Source organism: Amblyomma americanum, chromosome 3 (genome assembly GCF_052857255.1).
Source record: "Amblyomma americanum isolate KBUSLIRL-KWMA chromosome 3, ASM5285725v1, whole genome shotgun sequence".
Classification (NCBI taxonomy): Eukaryota; Metazoa; Arthropoda; class Arachnida; order Ixodida; family Ixodidae; genus Amblyomma; species Amblyomma americanum.
In genome coordinates, this window is record NC_135499.1 from 187,809,120 (window position 1) to 187,830,020 (window position 20,901).

The 20,901-nt window shown below is 49.6% G+C and overlaps 1 protein-coding gene across 9 annotated transcripts in view; it reads left to right on the forward strand.

Annotated features, from left to right (window-relative positions):
- Positions 1–4,882: 4,882 nt before the first annotated feature.
- Positions 4,883–20,901, forward strand: part of EndoA (SH3 domain containing GRB2 like, endophilin-A) — an 88,379-nt gene continuing 72,360 nt past the window's right edge. For 6 of the 9 annotated variants that reach the window (XM_077659233.1, XM_077659227.1, XM_077659229.1 and 3 more), the window contains exon 1: positions 5,088–5,198. The gene's annotated coding sequence lies outside the window, so the exon portion shown is untranslated. Of the gene's footprint in view, positions 5,199–20,901 lie in introns of all 9 variants that reach the window. The other 3 variants (XM_077659234.1, XM_077659235.1, XM_077659236.1) reach the window with 3 other exon arrangements.

The window sequence follows — 20,901 nt, forward strand, 5'->3', positions numbered from 1 at the left end:
AATGCTCGTCGTAACGTCATGCTCGGCGATGACGTTAGTTGTTACTTTTTGGTCTCGGAAACCGGCCACGCGATCAACTGGGATCAGGTAATAAAGATATTGACAACAGGAAAGAACACATTAGCACGGCAGAATCTTGAGTCTCTTGTCATACAAACATCGTGTAACAAACTAAACAGGAACGACGGAACTCTACATCCCATCTATGCTAAATCATTAAAAACGCTACTGGGGGTTACAAAACAACGGGTCCGTGTTCCGATTGCTTCATAGTGAACAAGGGAGCCGCAGTGCTCCCGAAACGTCTTTTCATCTTTATTTAACTTGGCCAGTGACCAGTACTCCTCATCACCATGATTCCTGACAAGACGGTATGCCGTCAAACCCTCGACTGCATGAAATGTTTAATGTCATTGCGCTAAAAGACACGGTTAGTATGTGTAACGATATTGCCATTTAATTTCAAAAGTTGCTGTTTAGTACCCTACGTTTTTGACAATAGAATAATAAAGGCTGACACCAGTAAAGGTGTCAGTCTTTATTAGTACTTTTCGCTTGTGTGCCCAGGCAAGCAAAAGCACTGGAGAAAACATGCAAAGGCTTTTTTAGAAATATATTTCGTAGTGACTTAAAAGAGCTAATTGTTTGAGCTTTACCACTGTTTGTAAATAAACTGGGGAGCAAAAACTATGTTTAAAATTACCGCCCGTTGTCAGTGCTACCAGCTATTTAAAAAGTAAAATAAAAAGAAATCGAAAAAAATATGTGAAATACTACGTCATTTTACGATAAACGATACATTGTCAGCACGTCAGTTTCACTTCCACCAAGACGTGTCCGCAGAGTTGGCTGTTCTACACCAGAAAGAGTTCATCATCAACAAATTCTAAGACAAATATTAACTTTAGGTGAGCATACTGACCTTTCATAAGTTTTTAGACAGAATTATTAACAATAGTCTGCTCGTCAAATTAGACACTATGGTTTTCGACGCATTTTCCTTACACATTTAGGATCATTTCTGAGCACAGAAGACAATGAATTTTCATTAGTGAAGAACAATCCACGTTACGAAGCCCAATACTAAGCTACATAAAGTACGTCTCCCCATATCTCACCCTGAAAAAAAGCCGAGAGAGAGGAAATTAACGTCATGATCAGAAAGACGCACAAACAGATACTGGGGGTACCATTACAACAGAATAACGGCTTGAGGGGCGAGTTGGTGCATGATGAAATGAATGGAGGCGCAAACAAGGACACTAACAAGAAAGAGTCCGCATGTGGTGTCTCTTTCTTGTTAGCGTCCTTGTTTGCGCCGCCGTTCATTTCATCTTGTACCATTACAAACCTGAGATGAGATACAGGATTTTCCGAAAACTCTCGGAGAACAAGCAACCAAGAAACATGCATCCGGTCTCCCATGAAAAGAGAGAAAGCGTTGCAGACAAAATTCGACCGACTACCCAGGGTGGTCTTTGTTGATGCTGCCAAATGTTAAGGACAGGTAGCACATGATTGCGCTTGTCGTAGATAAGAAAAACAAAATTGTAACTCTCGCTTCCCTCTGTACTCAGAGTACAGAGTAAGCGGAACACATGTCCATTGCTTTGCCACTGGCTTCTACGAAATCTCGGGTGGTTTTTTACGAATTCCAAAAATGCAGCTTGAATTTATACGCCAAGGGTTGAATTTTGCTGCCCGCATATCAAATTTTAAGGCAACGGCCCTCGACCCCAGCGACTGCGATTCTCTAAAGAAGTCTTGCTGTACTTTCTTCGAGAATCCGGCGTGTATCTTATATGTAAATACTTTATGCCACAGGGCACGCTGTCGCAATAAAAAAAAACATACCCGGCACTTCACGCGGCCACTTGCAACACATGTGGAGAGAAAGCTAACCTATATCGCATGATTTGGCTATGCCAAGACAATTCCCAGTGTACAACTACAATGGAGCCGTGGGAGGCTATGCTGATCTGGTCGTACCCCACCGCCCAGACACGGACTGTGGCCTGGGCTGCATTGAAGGCCTACGGTGTCCGCTGTAGGACACTACCACGACGAAGATTCCCAATGAAAGTTATTAGTGCGAGAGCACTAATCCGGAGGTTCAGAGCCTAACAAAAAGAAAAGACGTCAATATCCACGAATGGGAGTTGAACCCGCAGAGGCGCGAACAGATCAGCTTCAAAGGCCGTTGCGCGAGACCACTAGGATATATCGCCGCAGATTTCTTTTCTTTATTGCATGAAAAAAAATGCCGAAAACAAAAATTTTAAGGTTCTCATGCCGCAAAGAACCGGGCTACGTAATACGAGCCAACCATACCCCTGCAGCACCCCACCTTCCAAAACATCAAAAGACTGGGAGGCACACACACATGCATCCAGACAGGGGAGCCAGCTAGGTGGCTCTTCCTGGGTAGCATATATACTCCCCGCACCAAAGCGCATTGTTCACGAAACAAAGATTTCGACGACCGTGGTGATTCGGCGTGGCGGTCCATCACGCGGCTCTTCCAGTGACTAAATAGTCCCAGCAACATAAAACAAATCATATGGCACAACACAGTTTTTCTCCACAGCCAAAAGACGGATCCTGTAGGGTGCGATGTCAATGTCCTGCTTAAATGTTCGTTGAAATATGTCATTGAAGAACATAGCATCAATGCACAGAATAAAACAATGGTCGGTGGTCTCTGGCGTGTTGCACTGTCCACGACGCAAACATCTCCTCAGCATAAAGCCATGCCTTGACTGGCAGCGTCGATTCCGAACATGCCTGGTGTTAAACTGCACCGCACTCTAGCTGTTGTTGCCTCTGAAGTGATGGCACATACCCACGCTGGGGGACTGGCCAGAGTTTCGTGCAGATCCAAACAGGAGAAAAATTTATCCATATCTGACGCTGTTAGTAAATAAAGATTGAGGAATCTGGTTAAAAGAATAACGAATTTTGAGAGAATTTGAGTAGATTGGAAATAAAATCGAGCGAAATAAGTGGCAAGGATTAAAATAAACTAATTGAAAAATAATAATCATAAATAAATAAATTTTGACAGAAAAGTAGAGGAAAATAAGTGTCAACACAAAAATCTCACGGTCCCGATAACACACCTGTGAAGAAGCTCACACACCAGCTTAAGGGCGCGCCCTTTGACGGTTGCACCGAAGGAGAGGAGGAAGAGAATAGTAAACGGCAGCCCTAATTGAGCAAGAGGATTTGGATTGGAAAACATTTAATTCGCCAGAAAAGGCAGAACGCAGACGATCCGTGCTAGGTGGCTATCAGTCCACGGCTGACAGCGACCTGGGTAGCCCATTCAATGACCCGGGTTTGAACTCCCAAGTCTGAGCTGACCAACACGGCCTCCCACTGCTCGAGAGTAGGAACCTGTATTAGAGATTTCGGGGGCGCCTCCTCTTTACAATTCCACAATAGGTGATCATAAGTGGCTAAAGCACCACATAATGTACATGCAGGGTCGTATTCACCGGGGTAGAATTTTGACAACAGGTAAGGCGTCATGAAGGATCGCGTCTGGAGTCGCCTCCAAGTGGTCTCCTGCTCCTTATTAAAGGCTTTGTCTGGAGGAGGGAATATCCTCCTTTCAAGTTTAAAATGATTAGTAATATCGTGAAAAGATGATAGGCCGTCCTTCGAAAAACTCTCAGCAACGACAGCGTCCCCTGCTCGGCTGACGAATCCTCGAGCTGTTATGGGTGTATGTGTGTTATGTGTGTTATGTGTATGTGCAAGAGGAATATACAAAAACTGAATTCTCTGCCGTGCAAACCGCCGGCAGGAGAGGATGAAGTGATCTAAGGGTTCAACGCCCCCGCGTGACGTAGAAAGATTCGACGGCGTGAACCCAGAATGGCATAAAGATTGAGACGAGGAATCCTGCAGCTCAACAGCGTCATGGAAACCTCACATTGCCTTGCAGCACACGAACGATGCGCATTGCAGAGCGTCGTCTTGTTGTCATTGTCGTTGCCTCTGAAGCAATGGCACATACCCACGGTGGGGAATTGGCCAGGGTTTGGTGCACATCCAAATTGAAGAGAAATTCATCCAGAGTTATCAACTTCCATCGGCTCCGTCCCGGTGGCACTGCCTGCTCATCGTCGTCTTCTACGTAGCACAAATAGGCGCTTTAGCACTGATTCGAATGTAGTAAACATGCTCTCTAGAATTATTTCCTTTACACTCACTGTGCCATTATGAAAACGGGGCGTCAGTTAAAGCAGTCGAGTCCACGGCATTCTTCGATCGCGGGGGAGGCCGCCTTGCGCATTCTGCAGTGATCTTGCAGAACTCTTCATGTGACAAAGACAGAAAGTACACACGCAAACACGACAGCCTATATGAAGAGAAAAAAAAATAACACTGCTCCCTTTTCTAAAGTTAAAACACTGCAGGAAACATCTACTTCAGTGCACTTAACTTTTCTTTGTTTCCTCATAATCTAAATACAAGACGAACTTCTTTATTAATGAGTAATAGGAGATAAAGGAATAGCGTACGCAGCAGCATACTTTTAACACATCCTGGTTCCAGCAACTCTTCCACCCGTGCTTTACATTTCCAGATTTGCTCAACCACGTGTTTCGAGTGCACCTACAAAGTCCCGTTGCGAGTGAATCATCTTGGATACATCTACAATGGCCCCCTGTCTGCTAAGGAACATGTAGAACCACCACATGTAGTTTCGCGATCACACGCATTTGGTATTTCAGAGCATTGTCCTTGAGACAAGACAATGGATCAGGCAAACAATGAGGTAAGGCCTTAACCGCCATTCACAGTCAATGATTCACGCGCCTCTTTGATTCTCTTCTGCGTAGCTGCAAAGCCTCGAAAAATATGTTTGTTCTTCATCACACCCAGTGAGCTTCGAAAGGAACCATGCACATATCAATCCAACCAATGCGCCATGGCGCGCCGCGGAAAATTCTGCCAAATCGAAACTCGCTCCTTTTTGCGCCGTCGTCTGCTAGCGCCTCCCGGCCTCTCCGCGGGGCCGCCAGATGTCTCTGGGAAACTGCGGCACTCGCGGTGGCCGACGGGATATCTCAACTTCCTGTGTGTGTGCATGCATATCGGTTGTCGTGATCGGTACCCGCCTCGACCCGGTGTTTGGACCTTTGTGCCACCTCCGTGGGATTACGAGCTGCAACTTCTGCTTTATACAGGCAAGTGCTCGTCAACCCCCATCTCCTCATCATTTTGCCGTGGTTTCTGGCGCCGTCGGCGGCTGCGGAGTGTGTTCGGGTGGTGCAGGACGGCCCAGCGGAGAGCAGCGCAGCTCGGTTTTTGAGTCCGTCTAACACCGGGAGAGGCTGTGGGGGAGCAACCTGGTGGCACATCTCCAAATGGGTCTTCCGCCGGGCCCTCGGCGCGAATGAAAGGGCGTAGCAGCAAACACATTGCCATTTATAACGCCGACTCCTGGGCCGCACACAGCGTGTGAGGCGCCTGAAAAGACCGCTACTCACGGCAGCGCCGATCGGAAAGTGCTGCAGTGTCTACTAAGCTCTGACCTGCGCCGCTAGGCCCTCCTGAGCGCGCCGAAGTGGTCCGTGACAATTTAACCCGCGCCAGCATTCGTCGCCTGCAGCTTTTTGTCAAAAGAAACACGTCTACTCCAGGCAGCTTTTGTTTCCGCGAGTCCGAGCCCACTGTGAAATGGCAGGTGTTGACGGTCTGTTGGCTGTCACCCGACACCTTGACCTTTGGATACCGCACTTCTCGGTCTAGTAGTGCTGATCAGTTCCTTCGTTGATATCAAAGGCAACGAGGTGAGAAGCGTTGTGCTGACCGCACATTACGCGACGTCCCTTGCTTCCTGAGCATTTTGCTTTGTCGCTTGTCGCCTTTTTTCCGTGTAAGCGCCGCGCGCCCTGGTTTGCCTATCGCTGGCGCTGCCTTACGCGTGCAACTAACAGGTCAGCGCTCGGAAACACCTGATGCGTGTCACCGGTCTCGACAGACAGCGCCTCGACTTCGCGCGCTGCGCAATTGTTCGACGACAGGCGGTCACGTTCATGCCCTACAGTGCAAGCTTTATTCCTAGGGGAAAGAAAGAACACAGTGATGGTGTGTGATGCGACTTCTGAGAAGGTCTCGTTTTGCATCTGTTAAGGCTGCGATTTCAAGTTGTTAATTGTCTCGCGACCGCATCGCAGCGGAAGGTGCGACAGCAGAGCGGCAAAATATCATGTGCTCAGGGAAGAACGAGGCAGTCAACGTGTCAAAAGCAGGAAAGCAAAGCGCTAGAAACGAGAGGAAGACGCACGCCGAGCAGCCGTGACCAGGTGTTCGCCGCCAGTGCAGTGATTGTACTGGTCTGTCATTTCAAAAGAGCAGTTGTGCAGCTTGTGCCTCGGTAGGCTTGGTATGTAAAAGCCACCAAGTTTTGTGAGTAATATGCCGGACCGAGAGCTGCATTACGTTGGCTTGTACGCTGGGTTGTCATTCGACGCCTATTTTGTGGGCTACCTCCTTCTTTATCCGAGGATCACCGGCTGAAAGGTTTCGTTTTTCGAATTCCATTCGCATTTATTCGTAGGTATGTGCATTGGCGATTACACGGGTGATATGATCCAATATCTTGACCATTCAGTGTATTTGTGTGTGTGTGTGAGCGTAGATTTTAGCTACAGAACCTTTCAACGTGCCGTTACCACTAAACCGTTACCATGCGTTGTTACTGCTACCGCCAGGCGCCATATTGGCGCGTGTACCGTGCATGCGCATTTAGCAGAACGCTTTTGCTCACTGTTACCGAGCTTGCGGGTGAGTGCGCAGCTAGCCCGCAAGGATAGCTCTGCACGGTAACGGAATGCTCAACCTCAAGCTATGTGACCGCTTGTGTCAAAACGTGCACTTACTTGGGCCTCTGTCATTGTTTCGGTGTTGCATGGCGGAGCTTTTTTTTTTTTTTTCACAGCGATAAAGCGTGCACCTTTATCGACGTTGATAAGAGGATGGGGTAAAGGGGACAGCGCTGCTTGGAACAATGATTGAACGTGCTTCACCTCTACACTGACGCTGCGATTTGACCCCAACCACTTGGATGCTCTCATTGTTAACTGAAAAGTGCGCGTCTTAGAATGTAGCTGATTGTCGCCCCCGAACGCAAGGCGCATTTGTTTCGCTCTTTCTCGCTGGGTTTCCTGTGTGCTTACACTGTCGCTGTGTGCCCGCGCCAGACAGTCGTCTGTGGCTGATAAAAGACGCCGAGCTTGTCTGTGGCGCTGGCGGGGTGACCGCTGGAAAAATGCTGATAACGGGGTCATAACGGGTGCGTGTACACACATAGCCGGACAGTAACTTGAGCGGTTGTTTTAAGCGGGGCGCACTTTATGCTTTAGCGCTGGGGCTGTACGTATAATCCCGTATATGACGCAACTGCCTGCGTGCTGCTCTATGATTGGGGGGGGGGGGGATCTTTTGTGGGGGTTTTGTGTGCGTTAAAGCCTTAGGCGGTTTGGAATGTGCAGTATAGAAAAGTTGTGTAGCCTTAAATGAGGTCTCTTTCGATAAAGGCCGCTTTCGGGGTGCCCGTCTTCATACTGCGTCACGCGATTCATATTCACGCGGTAAGCGGATTCCCGCAGTAACCAGTTGGGGAAACGGGGAAATTGAAGTCGCCCTTTTGTGTATGAAGTACAGCCTGTATGTATATACGTACTGGGTAGACACTTTCAAGCGTAACGAAAAGCACGTAGCACCGCCATCCATTGCTCGGCCGAGCGTTCGCAGATTCTCGCCGAAATTTTGGGCCATGACCAGTCAGCCTGGTTATAAAACAACGGAAAGGAGGAGTCGAACCCCGGTCTTGGGTTCGACTCCTCCTTTCCGTTGGGATTCGCCAGTAATGCCTGTTCGTTCAAGTTAACGTAGTGCATTAGCGGGGGGGGGGGGGGGGGGGGGGGGCGTAGCCTGTTCGTGCTTCGTCGTGTGCTTCCGAGGGTTTTCTTCCTTCTCCTACCTTGGGAGTTGCGAGCGGCGGCCAGTGCAATTATGCCGGTTGTCTGGTTTCGCCGCCAGCCATACAATACCTGTGCGACGGTGGGTCTGTGCCGGTATATGGCTTGAATTCACCCTCGCGCCGCATGGTGGGTGAACGGTGCGCGTAGCGTGACGTTTGTGTGACGTCACTTGCTCACCTTGCAGCGTCGTTTTAATTCCTGCTTCCACTGTGCGCCAAAGCCGCTCCACCAGCATTTGGCACTGGAGGTCGTTTCTGAGCAGCAGTCATCGGTGCGGGAAAAATTATTTTATTTAAGCATACTGTAAGCCTAGTTGGGCTCTTACAGGAGTGGGCAAAATAGTGGGACAATTATACAAACAATAGCATATCCAGTATAACATACACGAGATGCAAAACATGCGCCTGCAGTAGAAAAGACCACAGCAAGTAGGCTGAGACCATCAACGGTCAAAGGACATGCGCACTGCTATACACGTTCATTTCGATGCATTTCAAACACTGGGAAGGAGAACGACGAAACAACGAAGCGATACACAATCAGGTCAACACGATGCTCTTTTTATTGTAAATTCTGTTTTTTCAAAAAACGACTCTACGTTTTTCAAAAAGATATCAAGAGAGACGTCGTCCACGAATTCGTGAGGCAGATTATTCCATTCCTCAATGGCTAACGGAAAAAATGAGAATTTATATGTGTTGCATCGCGTTGGGATGGGTCTGATGCACTTTTCATGGTTTAATCGCTATGTTAATTGTCTTTCATGCGAGGCTGACATCCTGGAGCATCGCGGGTTGAATGGAGAAAAGGTGCTCCGTGGCGAAGGAGCATAGCCCCCCCCCCCCCCCCCCCCTTTTTTTTTCCAGCTCTGCGTGCAGTACGACGGCAAGACACGAGCAGGCATTTGATACGGCTGTTTTGAAACGCTGCATCCGAGCATGTTTTTTTTTTTTTTTCGTGTAGCATGCTGCGCAACCACTGTAGCGTTCTGCGTAGGCTTAGACTCGACGCGTTTTTCACTCTGCGGTGTTCCCTGCTAATTGTACGCGCGCGCTGTAGGCGTTGTGCTTCCTCCTCACATCCCTGGCACTGCGCACCACATAATCGCGGTTTGCCCTTTGTGAGCGCGCGAAAGGCGCTGTTCCATGACCCCTTTTTGACACTTATATGCCCCGATACTTGGCCGGAGGCGTAGAAATTTCTGTAGCCGGATCTGGCACTGCTCCGCTTCTTATTAAGGAGCGCATCTCTGGACTCGCAGCTCGTATTGTCCGACACATTGCAGTTCCGTGATTTTGTGTATCATGCATACCCCTTTTTTCGCCGCTCTCCGCCCTTCCCCACTGCAGAGCAGCGGGCCGACCTCCCTTTTGTAAATAAACCTCTCTCTTCCTCCGTTCGAGGAAACGAGAGGCGCACGAGTCGTAGTAGGCTTAGTCACCCACTTGCTCACGTAGTAAAATAAATGCGAAAAAATGTTAGTCTGTGACGTATTGGATTGCAGCTTTCGGAAGTAATGGTAGAAATTGCACGCATTCATCGTTACTCACCTCTCTCATGATTGCAGCCGTGGCCTTCTGCTGTTGAGCACGAGTTATTAGTGAAGTAGCGTTTCAAGTCGGGCTGGGTGCTTATTAATGCGTGAGCATTAGATGGTGCATGTCGCGGCGGAAGTGGCGGAACAGAGTGAAGCAATAATAATAATAATAATAATAATAATAATAATAATAATAATAATAATAATAATAATAATAATAATTGGTTTTTGGGGAAAGGAAATGGCGCAGTATCGGTCTCACATATCGTTGGACACCTGAACCGCGCCGTAAGGGAAGGGTAAAGGAGAGAGTGAAAGAAGAAAGAGGTGCCGTAGTGGAGGGCTCCGGAATAATTTCGACCACCTGGGGATCTTTAACGTGCACTGACATCGCAAAGCACACGGGCGCCTTAGCGTTTTGCCTCCATAAAAGCCCAGCCGCCGCGGTCGGGTTCGAGCCCGGGAACTCTGAATCAGTAGCCGAGCGCGCTAACCACTGAGCCACCGCGGCGGGTGAATTCCTAACCACCGCATTGTGAGCAAACTGCCCACCGTGGCATGTGGCAGTTAAATTAATGATTGGTCGCGAGAAGTTGCTCGGGAAGAGGGTCTCACAAGCCCCACCGGTGACAGCGCCTGCCATCGCAGGGCAGTGGTGCATCGCTTAACCGCTGCTCCACTGCGCTAGGAGGGGCGTGAGCAATCTATGAATGCAAGGTAGAGAATGACCAATGTCGTGGCGTCATCCAGGAACGTAAAAGCAATTAAAAAGAAATGGGAGTGGGGTCAGTGAGCGTAGTCCGTAACGGTGACCGCTCGTGCATTTCCGTTGATGTCGCCCAAGTGAGCGCCATCGAGTTTTTAGCGTGCTCTTGCATCGTTCTTCGGCATAATAACGGGACAGCACATCCGTGCTGGTTGCCGTTATGACGTGGAACAATGCAAGGCCGCGTTAATGATGGAAACTGTTTATTGGGTAGCGGCTGTGCGCCGTGAGGGAATGAACGAAGGAAGTGAAGGTGAAGGCGAAATGGCTGAGATTTTAATTTATCCATTACGGCGTGCATCGTGGGCCATTGCATCTAGCAACGCTCGAGTTTGTCGGGAGCCGTGTTTTTATTTACCGGCTGTTTTCGCGTGCTTTGTCGCAACTGAGAAACATGCACCCGGAATATCACGATGGTAGTCGAAAGATCATAGCACACATACTACGTGGATGCTGCATGTCCACACTCTAAAAACTGGTGTACTCTCTCTGATGGAGTATACCGGCTATATACTGTACCCTCTCTATAGCAGCAGTTTACTCCTACCAAGTTGGAGGATGTTTATTTTCTTCGCTGTTGTAATGCATGCAGCAGAGCCGCATCTCACGCAAACTAGGTCTGTCCCTGATTCTGCTTAGCAACTTAACTAGAGAGCTCTCCTTTTGAGTTGCAGGAGCGAAAGCGATATGCCCGAGCAAAGGTTCTGAGTAACTACCATTCCGCGGAGGCATGCTTTTACGTACATGCGTATCAGAGGAGACTTTCTTGTAGCTGTCGCAGTTTATCCGAAACATAGCTACATTGCAGAGTAAAAATATTTTACTTCCTCAGGAGCGGCCGTTGGTATTTTGGTACATCTGTTTGAAAACTGTCACCTTTGAGGAAAAACGCTTCTCAAAAACGAGCGGTGCCTCGGTTAAAGGAAAACTCTTCTGTCAGATCCCATAAACCTTCTCGATTCGCCTCCAAATTTGCTTCACATTGCAGTGCTCAGCACAGCAGTTATGCAGAAGGGTTGAAATGCGGGCCAGTTGGTTCATAACAACTTGAAAAAAAAAAAAACCAGTCACAAAAGACAATGGAAAAAAAAAATCTTTTGAAAGCAGTGGCTGAATCGCTGCTTCAGAAGCTCAAAAAGAACGGACGAAGCCGGCTGATGGTGGCGCAACTGAACCCCAAAAGTTCGAGGTCATGCCGTACGTGCATAAAGTGAGCCACGGCATCAAAAAAGTGGCTGCCAGGCAGGGAGTGAGTGTGGTGTTTTCTGCCCCTTGCAAGCTTTCGGGTCTGTGCTCGCGCATTTCTCGAGGCAGGGAAAGGAACTACGTTTGTACAACGCAGGACGAGAACCGCTTCACGGCGTGTGTCGCTCAGGTCGTGTACAAGTTCCCCCTCGCATGCGAAAGAGTATACATAGGTCAAACAGGTCGGTGTATTAATGACCGGCTGCGTGAGCACCACTCCTCCCTGGGGTCCGATGACGGTGCCAACTTGCCTCGCCATTGCAATGAATGTGGGTGTTATCCACTGTTCAGCAACGTAATGATTCTTGGTAGAGGCACGGGTAAGCAAGAGCGAGAAATCTTGGAGGCTTACCATATCAGTTTGTCTGGCCAAGATTGCATTAGCACAACTTCGGTGCGCTTACTTGAAAAGGGATTTGCTTTTTTAGGCCGGTCACGGTAGAGGTATCTTGCGTGCCCTATGCGCTGTGAGTTGTGATACGGCTGTTGCGCATGCTCTGCTGACCTTGCTGGGACTATGTTTTTGTCTAATAAATCTCAGTTGACAGTCCAGTCGTTGTGGCGTGTACACTCCTTCTCTTGTCCGTTGTCTTTTGTGACTGGTTTTTTCAACTTACAGCAGTTATCTCGTTCGCGGAGGGCGAGTCGTCAGCGTACCGAGAAATTGCTTCCGAGCGGAGATAACCCGTGGCGGGCAACTGTTGTCTGGACTGTTTCATCTTTTGCCGAGCTGTGCCAGTCCTAACGGGGCAATGATCCGTGAAGTTGAACAACAAAATTTCGCGAAACGTACGCAGGAACTCAAGATGGGAGCACATGCACGCCATTGAGAGGTGTAGCGCAAAGGAACCGAAGGCGACATGGGCACAAAGTAGCAGGACGAGCGATGTGTTCAAAAGCACTGACTCAACAGGTAGCGCACCCGGCTCGCAAATAGTTACTGTATAGTTACAGTGTACTGCACAGATAGTGTAACAGTGTACCGCCGTATATGTAGTTAGTGGATGGGTGGCGCCATCTCTTGTGAACGCCACAAATCACGAACGTTTTCTTTTGAACACTTGCCATAAAATTGCGTGTTATTGGCAAGAAAACATTGTTTTCAGTGAACGTGTGATTCTGGATTCAGTGATTCTGGAAAAAGGATTGGAGTGCGGGACAAGCGTGTACTCAATCGAAAGGAGCTCCCAGCACAGTTCGTCAGGGTGTGAATTTGGGCCTGTTGGTTATCCATGCAAAGAGTTTAGCGCAAGAAACGGGACGAGAGAGGGACGACGAAGGTGTGGTATTGCGCTCCCATGTGACCGGTCGTGCATTGGCCGAACCGGCTGGTGTGTTAATGACCGCATGCGAGAGCACGCCGCCCCGATTAAGTCGTTGGCACTCAAACCCAGCGCGGCGCCCGAATGCCGAGATTGCCAAAGGGGTGACAGGAACCATGCAAAGTCATCGAAAGTGCAGCACGTGTGGACGAACGCAAAGTGATCGCCTGAGAGAACATGCTAAATTGTTAACAACTTCGGCCCCCAAGAGCAACTTCACGCTGCATTGCCAAGAAGGCGCGTGTGAGCCAGACCTGAATCACTGAAAAAAAAAAAATCTTGACGAAGCACAGGGCACAACTCACGCGGGAGATTACAGAAGCCTTCGCATTCAGCACAAGAGGCGCAAATTGTGTTAGTGCTCCATTTGTTAAGTTTACTGGCCAAAGAGATAGCCTTCTTAAATAGCCGGTAACTTTTGACTGCTGTGGCTGCGACTCTTTATTTTATGTTTGTTTGTCCTTCCGATTTATTGCCTCATTGCAATAAAGTCTTTGTTGTTAGTGGTGCCCTCTCTCGTCCCGTTTCTTTGGCTAGGCTGTTTTCGCTCCCTAAGTTCTTACAGTGCAGTGGGCGGACGTGCCTCGATCGGTAGCAGTAGTAAGCGAACACTGAACCACGGTCCGATGCGGTACCCGCACCGATGAAGAGGAGGCTACTGTCGCCGTAGCGGCTACCCACACAACCTCACAGCACATAATCACCGATTCGCAAGCGGCGTACCAGGATTACCCCGCTGGCAGCGCGTATCCTAGAAAACGTAGCAGAAGTCATCCCTGGAAGGAATGAGTGTGCACACACTGTCGCCCGAGCATTTTCCCCGCGGATTTCTCATTTTCTTCCCGGTGAGCTCATTACGTATGCAGGCAGACTGCAACACCACAGACTCGAACGCAGCAGGTACCCCCTTCCGGCCGACGGCCTCAGCAAAAAGCAGGAAGTTCGCCTCAGACATCACTCGTCACGGCGAAAGCTCAAGGGTCATCGCGTCTTTATACAAGACCCTCCTCCTTTTTGATACAGGCCGTGCGTTTAATCGTTGCAAAGCCTTCACCGAGCGAAGCGTGCTTCGGTTTTCTTGTCTTGGGGAAGCGAACGAGCAACACGTCATCTGGACCAGCCAGTCGGGGCACAACGCCTGCCGAGTTGAATCTACAGACAGCGAATCTTCGCGCCTGCGCACCTGGAGCCTACGACAGGCTGCTTTCCGTGGGCTGCCATCGTCTACCACCGCAACGTCATTAGCTCTGATGCGTAGATGTGCGGTCCCCTCCGTGCGGTCCCCATCATGCGTCTTACAAGGCCCTTCTTGTTTCTGATGCAGGTCAGGGACAACCGTCCTGTTCACGTTTACCGTATACAGTTATGATATGTTATGAAAGCCTTCTAAATTCAGAAGTTCCAACCGGCTAGAAGGTTGCAAAGGTCACCCCCATTCACAAATCCAGTGATTAGCTCTATGTAACTAATTATAGGCCATTTTAACTATTGTGTACTTCATCAGGTAAGGTTATGGAACATTTCATCTTCAACACGTACTTCAAAATCAGCGCCTTGTCCAATGGCTTGATTCCTACCTTTTTGAACGACACTAGTATGTCCAGATATCTGGTTCCATTTCACCACGAGCTTCAGTTCTTCCAGGAGTCCCCCAGGGCTCCGTACTTGGTCCGCTATTGTTTATTTCTTTTCAATGGCTTGTCTTAACTTACCAGTGCGGTGCCGCTATTTCGCAGGCGACTGCGTTGTATAGCTACCAATTCAAAAGCAGAGGATCGTTACATACTGCAGAATTAACCTTTCCGAGGTTTCCAAGTGGTGTCAGACCTGGCAAATGTCTTTAAATACCTCTAAGTGTTAGAAAATGACAATAACACGTAAAAAAAGTGTTCCCTTAATTACACGTGCAAAATTAACGGTACAGCTATTAGTCCAGTAAATGAGTACAAATGCTTGGGAATTGTATTTAACAGTAACTTGAGTTGGAACTCACATCGTGCAAATGGTTTCAAAGACGTCCAGCAGGCTTTGGGTGATAAATCGTCTGAAGCACTGTAAAATAAAACAAAGCTAGTAGCTTACACTGCATTACTACGCCCACTGCTGGAATACTGCGACGTTGTTTGGGACCCGCACGCAAAATTAGATATAAATCGCATTTAAGGAGTTCAAAAGAAAGCACTTAGATTTATCTCTAACGCATATCGAAGACTCGTTTCCATTGCTAATCTAATGGGGCGATCTTAACTGGAGACATTTGAATTCCGCCGCAAGCTGTATCCCTTAAAAATGCTGCATATCTTTATCAATAATCGAACAAAAATGAACTTTGATGACTACATGCAATATAACACATCACGCCCAACACGCAGCAAACACAACTCGATAATTGTCGTGCCACAGTGTCGAACGAAACCTTTACAGTTTGCTTTCTAACGAAAGACGATATCCAATTGGAACGGGCTTCCTTGGGACGTGGTCTGCTTGGCAAATCATAAGTCTTCAGTATCTGCTGACATGCATTTTTTACATGCATAGTCTGTGTGGTCATTATTTTACGCCTATTTTCTTTTTTAGGAGACGCAGAGTGTGTCTGCTCATTCCGTGCTCGCTTCTCTTTTCTTTGTTGCATTGCAATGTACAACGACGTATATCTGTCCCATTCCTGCCTTGTTCTCCAGAAGGCAGTATTGAAGAAATAAAATAAACAAATGCATGAAGTTTACACGTCATGGTCCCAGCATCAATCAATAAAGAGTGCCAGTTCTGCGGGGTGTGGGCCTGCCTAGAAAATCCGGAAGTCGAGCTAATAGCTCAGCCAGCGACTGCGGGGGTGGCTCGATCCAACTCGAACTTCGGGGACCAGGAGCAACTCCTCGAGAGAGCACGGGCAGCAGCGATAGCCAACGATATCAGTCCCTCTCCCAAACTATCAGTTAAGCATTTCCACCACTATCTGTCTCCCCTGAGAGAGATTACGAAGTTTGGTCTCGTAACGTGTTCGTTGAAAGGTAGCAGCGGCAACTGGCGTGATGCTCACAGTTGATGACGCAGCAAGAAGCGTGGACAGCCAGAATCTGCTTCCTTTTATAGAAGTAAAGTGATTCGACTCCCACTTGAACCTCGCTCACGAATTGCTGCAAACGTTGACGCATGTACAGTCGCGAATTAATTACCAACAGGAAAGCGTGTGTCGCATCAATTTCACCATGCGCCATTGGTTCGTAGAAAGTAAAACAGATCCGGCTGCTACCGTGGTATTTGAACTTAGCGGCCGCGCTGTCGCGGCACAAGTGTAGCACTTGACACTGTGCAGCGCACGATGCCCCATGCCATATTGTATTGTGGTTCCAGAGCCACGTTGTGTTTGCAGGCTGGCGCCACCTGTTGAACACGGTCCGCATTCCTACCTGCCGTCAGGTCACTTGGCGAGCCGAAGATTTTGCGCGTACGCAGCTGCTGTGTGAGCCAGCGGCTCGCCAGGATCGATGTCACGGCAACGTATCGCCTTCTCGCGTTGTGATCATCCTTTTCTTGCGGCAACAGTCTCGGGGGTATAGCCTGCATCGTATATAAGAGAAAGAAGTTAGCTCGCTGAAAGCTCCACGTGGGCTGCATCGAGCCTTCAGATCAGCAGATATCGATCCTCATTTCCGCGTGGAAAGCGCAGTGCCGGGCTTACGACTCGCGCTCAGTATGTTTTTGCCCGTGCGCCGTGAGTCTGCGGGAGCATTTGGGCCGTCGCACGGGGCTGCACCGATGTCCCATTTTCGCTTTCCCTGCTCCGGCGCTCTTTTCAACCGTGAACGCTGGCGATCCCTGCTCGTGCAAAGCGGTGACCGATATTCCGAGAGCTGTCCGCAGATATTGCGCCTGAATTTATGCGGGGCCTCGCAGTAGGAGAGCATTTACGGGCGTAGAATGTCTCGGGAACCGCATTCGGCGTCGTCGTGTCGAGTTGAAAGCCTTCGCGTCGAAATCCGTCTGTCCACGAAACGGGCTGACGCGGACGCACACCAGGCCAGCTGTGTACGGCACTTACGGGGCCTTGCGCATCTTGAGGTGTATACGGTTCGGGTAGGGACCGCGTGAGTTTGAAATCGCTTTCGTGGTTAATAAGACAACATAGCGCAGTAGAAGACACGAAGAGAGCAAGTCCATCCTTCGTCTCTCTACCGACTAGGCCGGCTGGCGACTCTTGGAAAGCGCGTTTCTGCGCCGCCGACTGCGAGCACCTCGTGGTTGCAGTAATAGACGCAAGCGCAGTTGCCGCGGCCTGCTGGTGTGGAGCGGTAGCCCAGTCTCCCCCTGTCCCTCTCCCCATTAGCGAAGAAGAAATGGAGAGGGGCTCGCGTTCCTTTCCGCTGAGCACAGCGCGCGTCGTTTCGTGGACGAGCACCCCTTCCCCTCTTTTTTCTGCACTCTCTCTCGTTCCCACGCAGTGTGACCCTGACGGAAACGTGTCTGTTGCGCACGCACGCTGTCCGTCCACTCTGCGTGCCACGCGGAAGCCGGGCTACCGCCGACGCCGTTGCGGTGCCCGCTGTGCATTTGGGGCCAAACAAAGCTGCGCTTTTTTTTTTTCAGTTTTTTTCAAGTCACAGCGCAAAAAAAAAAAACGCAGACGGGAGAGCGAGAACACGCAACGAGCGCTGACTTTCAGCAAGTTTATTTCGAGGCATATGCATTGCTTTATACCCTGTTGTGAACCACACAGACACGTGACTTCCGCCACACGTAACATCACTTCCACGAGAATCATCATACATACAGCATCTCCAGTTCTTTTTTTTTTAAAGTACGGATGGTTTGCTGATAAAATCATCTCCAAGCTTTGCTGTCTCGGCTGCCTCAATTATCTCGCGAACCAGCTGCTCGGCGTGTTTATCGATCACTTTACATTGTGCGTACTCATATGTATTCCAATATGCCTGTGTGCTAGATCGACGTTAATTTTATGTTCTTTCAGTCTTCAGCCATTGTTGTCCGCGCCGGTTGTGAATGCACCAGCGAAAGAGTGAAGAGGAGAGAGAGAGGGGGGGGGGGTCTTTTTTTTTCTATTACGACAGTCTTAAATTGCGCTCACGTGGCACATGGCGGATATCCGCGCTGTAGCTGCTTTATTTTTTTCCCCTCGTTTGATTGCTGTTGGTGTCAGTGCGGCACGGAGAATTCTCGGCTGCCTTCAGACGCGGCGTTTTGCGCACAGAGAGCTGCCTAGAGAGAGGGAGATAATGTGTCTTGGTAAGGGAGGCCTGCGCACGTAACTGTTCAAGTTATCAGCGCAACTGCGCTAGACTGCGAAGTAGGGGTAGGGGATACGAGGATGAACGAAGGGCTTACAGCACGCTTTTCTGAGAAAGGGCTACATTATGTCCTTCTCGCATTCCTTGTCACGTAGTGTTGCAACGGGGCAAGTAATTATCGATGCACGGAAGCAATACTTTACGTGATTAATTAAATGAACGAAAGAAAGGAGGAGAAAAGAAAAGTAGTAATTAAAAAAGGCAAGGCCCCCGCCGCGGTGGCTCAGTGGTTAGGGCGCTCGGCTACTGATCCGGAGTTCCCGGGTTCGAACCCGACCGCGGCGGCTGCGCTTCGATGGAGGCAAAACGGTAAGGCGCGCGTGTGCTGTGCGATGTCAGTGCACGTTAAAGATCCCCGGGTGGTCGAAATTATTCCGGAGCCCTCCACTACCGAACCTCTTTCTTCCTTTCTTATTTCACTCTCTCCTTTATCCCTTCCCTTACGGCGCGGTTCAGGTGTCCGCCGGTACATGAGACAGATACTGCGCCATTTCCTTTCCCCCCAAAAAACAATTATTATTAAGAAAGGCAAGGATTGCATATCCTCTCAAGTAGAGGCGAAGAGAAGATAAAGCGCCCCTATGCGCCGCTTACGTCCCGCCCCCCGGGTTGCGCATTTGTCTGCTTGACGCCGAGCCTCTGCCTAGCCAAAGAAAAATATTTATAAAAAGCGGCCATTGAAGTTGTGAAAGCCGCTGTCAAATCAGCGCTATTGCCCCATCTTGTGCCGTGTGCAGTTTATTTAGCGCGTCCGCGTACATAATGTGCGTAGCTTTTCCCTGGCACTGATGACTGCATTGCGTTCTTTCTTCGCGCTGCGTGCGCAGTTTCGGTTCGTGTCTATACTTGTTTCGTGCCGGCCGAAACAACCGCGCCGTGTCCGCAATACGCAGATCGGTTGCGGCGCTCGTCAGCGCGCGACCCAGATGCGCGCCGTGGCCTTGCGGGGTTGTCCCCTTGCACCTCTCAGTGATTTTTTTTTTACCCTCCGAAAACCTATCGAAGCAGCGCAGCTTGCAGTTTGGGTCTGATTAGCATAAGCTATACGATCTGCGCAACCTGTGTTTTCGTTCTTTAGTCTGAGCTTTCGTGAAAAAAAAAAATTGACGGAATATTTAGGGTGGTTACGCCAAATGCGAATTGGGTCACTTCGGTTTTCCCATCTGTCTCGGGTCGAGGCTCAGCTTTCAAGGTCAAGCAGGCTTCACATAAAGATCGGCGAAATCGCTACTGGCGCATTAAATCTGGAGAATTGGTCATTCCGCATACCTCACATTCTTAGATGGGAGTCCCACTCCTGGCGCAGCGGTTAAGCGATATCCGCCATTGCCCTGCGATGGCAGGTGCTGCCACCGTTGGGGCCTGCGAGAAACCAGGTTGCTCTTCTCGAGCAGCCTTTCGCGACCAATCATTAAATGAACTCAAATGTCCTTACTTTCCAACGCCTTCAGAAAGGAGTGTTGCGGTATGCAGTTCAACTGAAGCAGCCGCTTACGCTGAGAGAAACACACGAAAAAATTTGATGCCACACTGCGGGATAATTCGGGAAGGAACATGCTTTCGCGTGGCAGAACATAAAAAAGCAGATGGGACCATCGTTATATCATCAGCTCGTAACTCAGTCGCCCCTTTTAATGCTGCCACATATTTGTCGCGCTAAGATGCAATGAGCCAAATTGAATGAAAACGGTGCTAAAATTCTTTGACTGTACGAAGCTTTTTTTTTTTTTGCTTTGGCGCCAAGGTGGCTCAGTGGTTGTGGTGCTCGGCTACTGACCCGAAAGAGGCGGGTTCGATCCCGGCCGTACGTCGCAGTCGCATTCCAGTGGAGGCGAAATTCTAGACGCCCGTGTGCTGTGCGATGTCAGTGCTCAGTTGAGGGCATCGGAAGCCTGCAGCGGCTGCAGAGTTAATAACGAAGTCAGACTATTCGCAGTGACTCCTGCTCAGTGGAAACTGTGCCGTCATTTCCGGGACGCAGTGAGCGATCATGCGCAGAAATGGTTTATGGTTTATGTGGGTTTAACGTCCCAAAGCGACTCAGGCTATGAGAGACGCCGTAGTGAAGGGCTCCGGAAATTTCGACCACCTGTGGTTCTTTAACGTGCACTGACATCGCGCAGTACACGGGCCTCTAGAATTTCGCCTCCATCGAAATTCGACCGCCGCGGCCGGGATCAAACCCGCGTCTTTGGGGCCAGCAGCCGAGCGCGATAACCACTCAGCCACCGCGGCGGCTCATGCGCAGAAATGTTTGCTGCGCCCGGCGAACGTGGTTGGCTGCTGAGGAGGAAAGGCGCAGCCGCACTCGTAACGAGAAGACTGCTCAGCGAATCCCTCCTCTCCTCGTTTTGTCGGGCTTGGCTCGCGAGGAGGACAAGGAAGCACATTGACTGCTGCAGGCCGCCGGCAGTTGGCCGTGCTTTATTTCGCAGCTACAAGGCGAGGAGCCCCCCAATTTTTTTTCCTTTTTGCCCACTCGAAAACGGACAGTGCGTGCGCTTATGCCTCTTGCACTCGCCTAAACGTCGGTGTCGCTACGGCCGGAAGTCGAACCCGCGACATCGAGCCGCGGTAAGAGGCCGTTGGCGCCGGCGCAGCATCGCGTAAACTCGACGGGTGCAACAACGGCAGCAGGAACGCCGCTGTAGTGTGCCAGAAGGAAACGAGGGAGTGCGTGAAGTAAGTCGTCGCCATCATTGGTGGGATTCGATAGCTTTGTGCC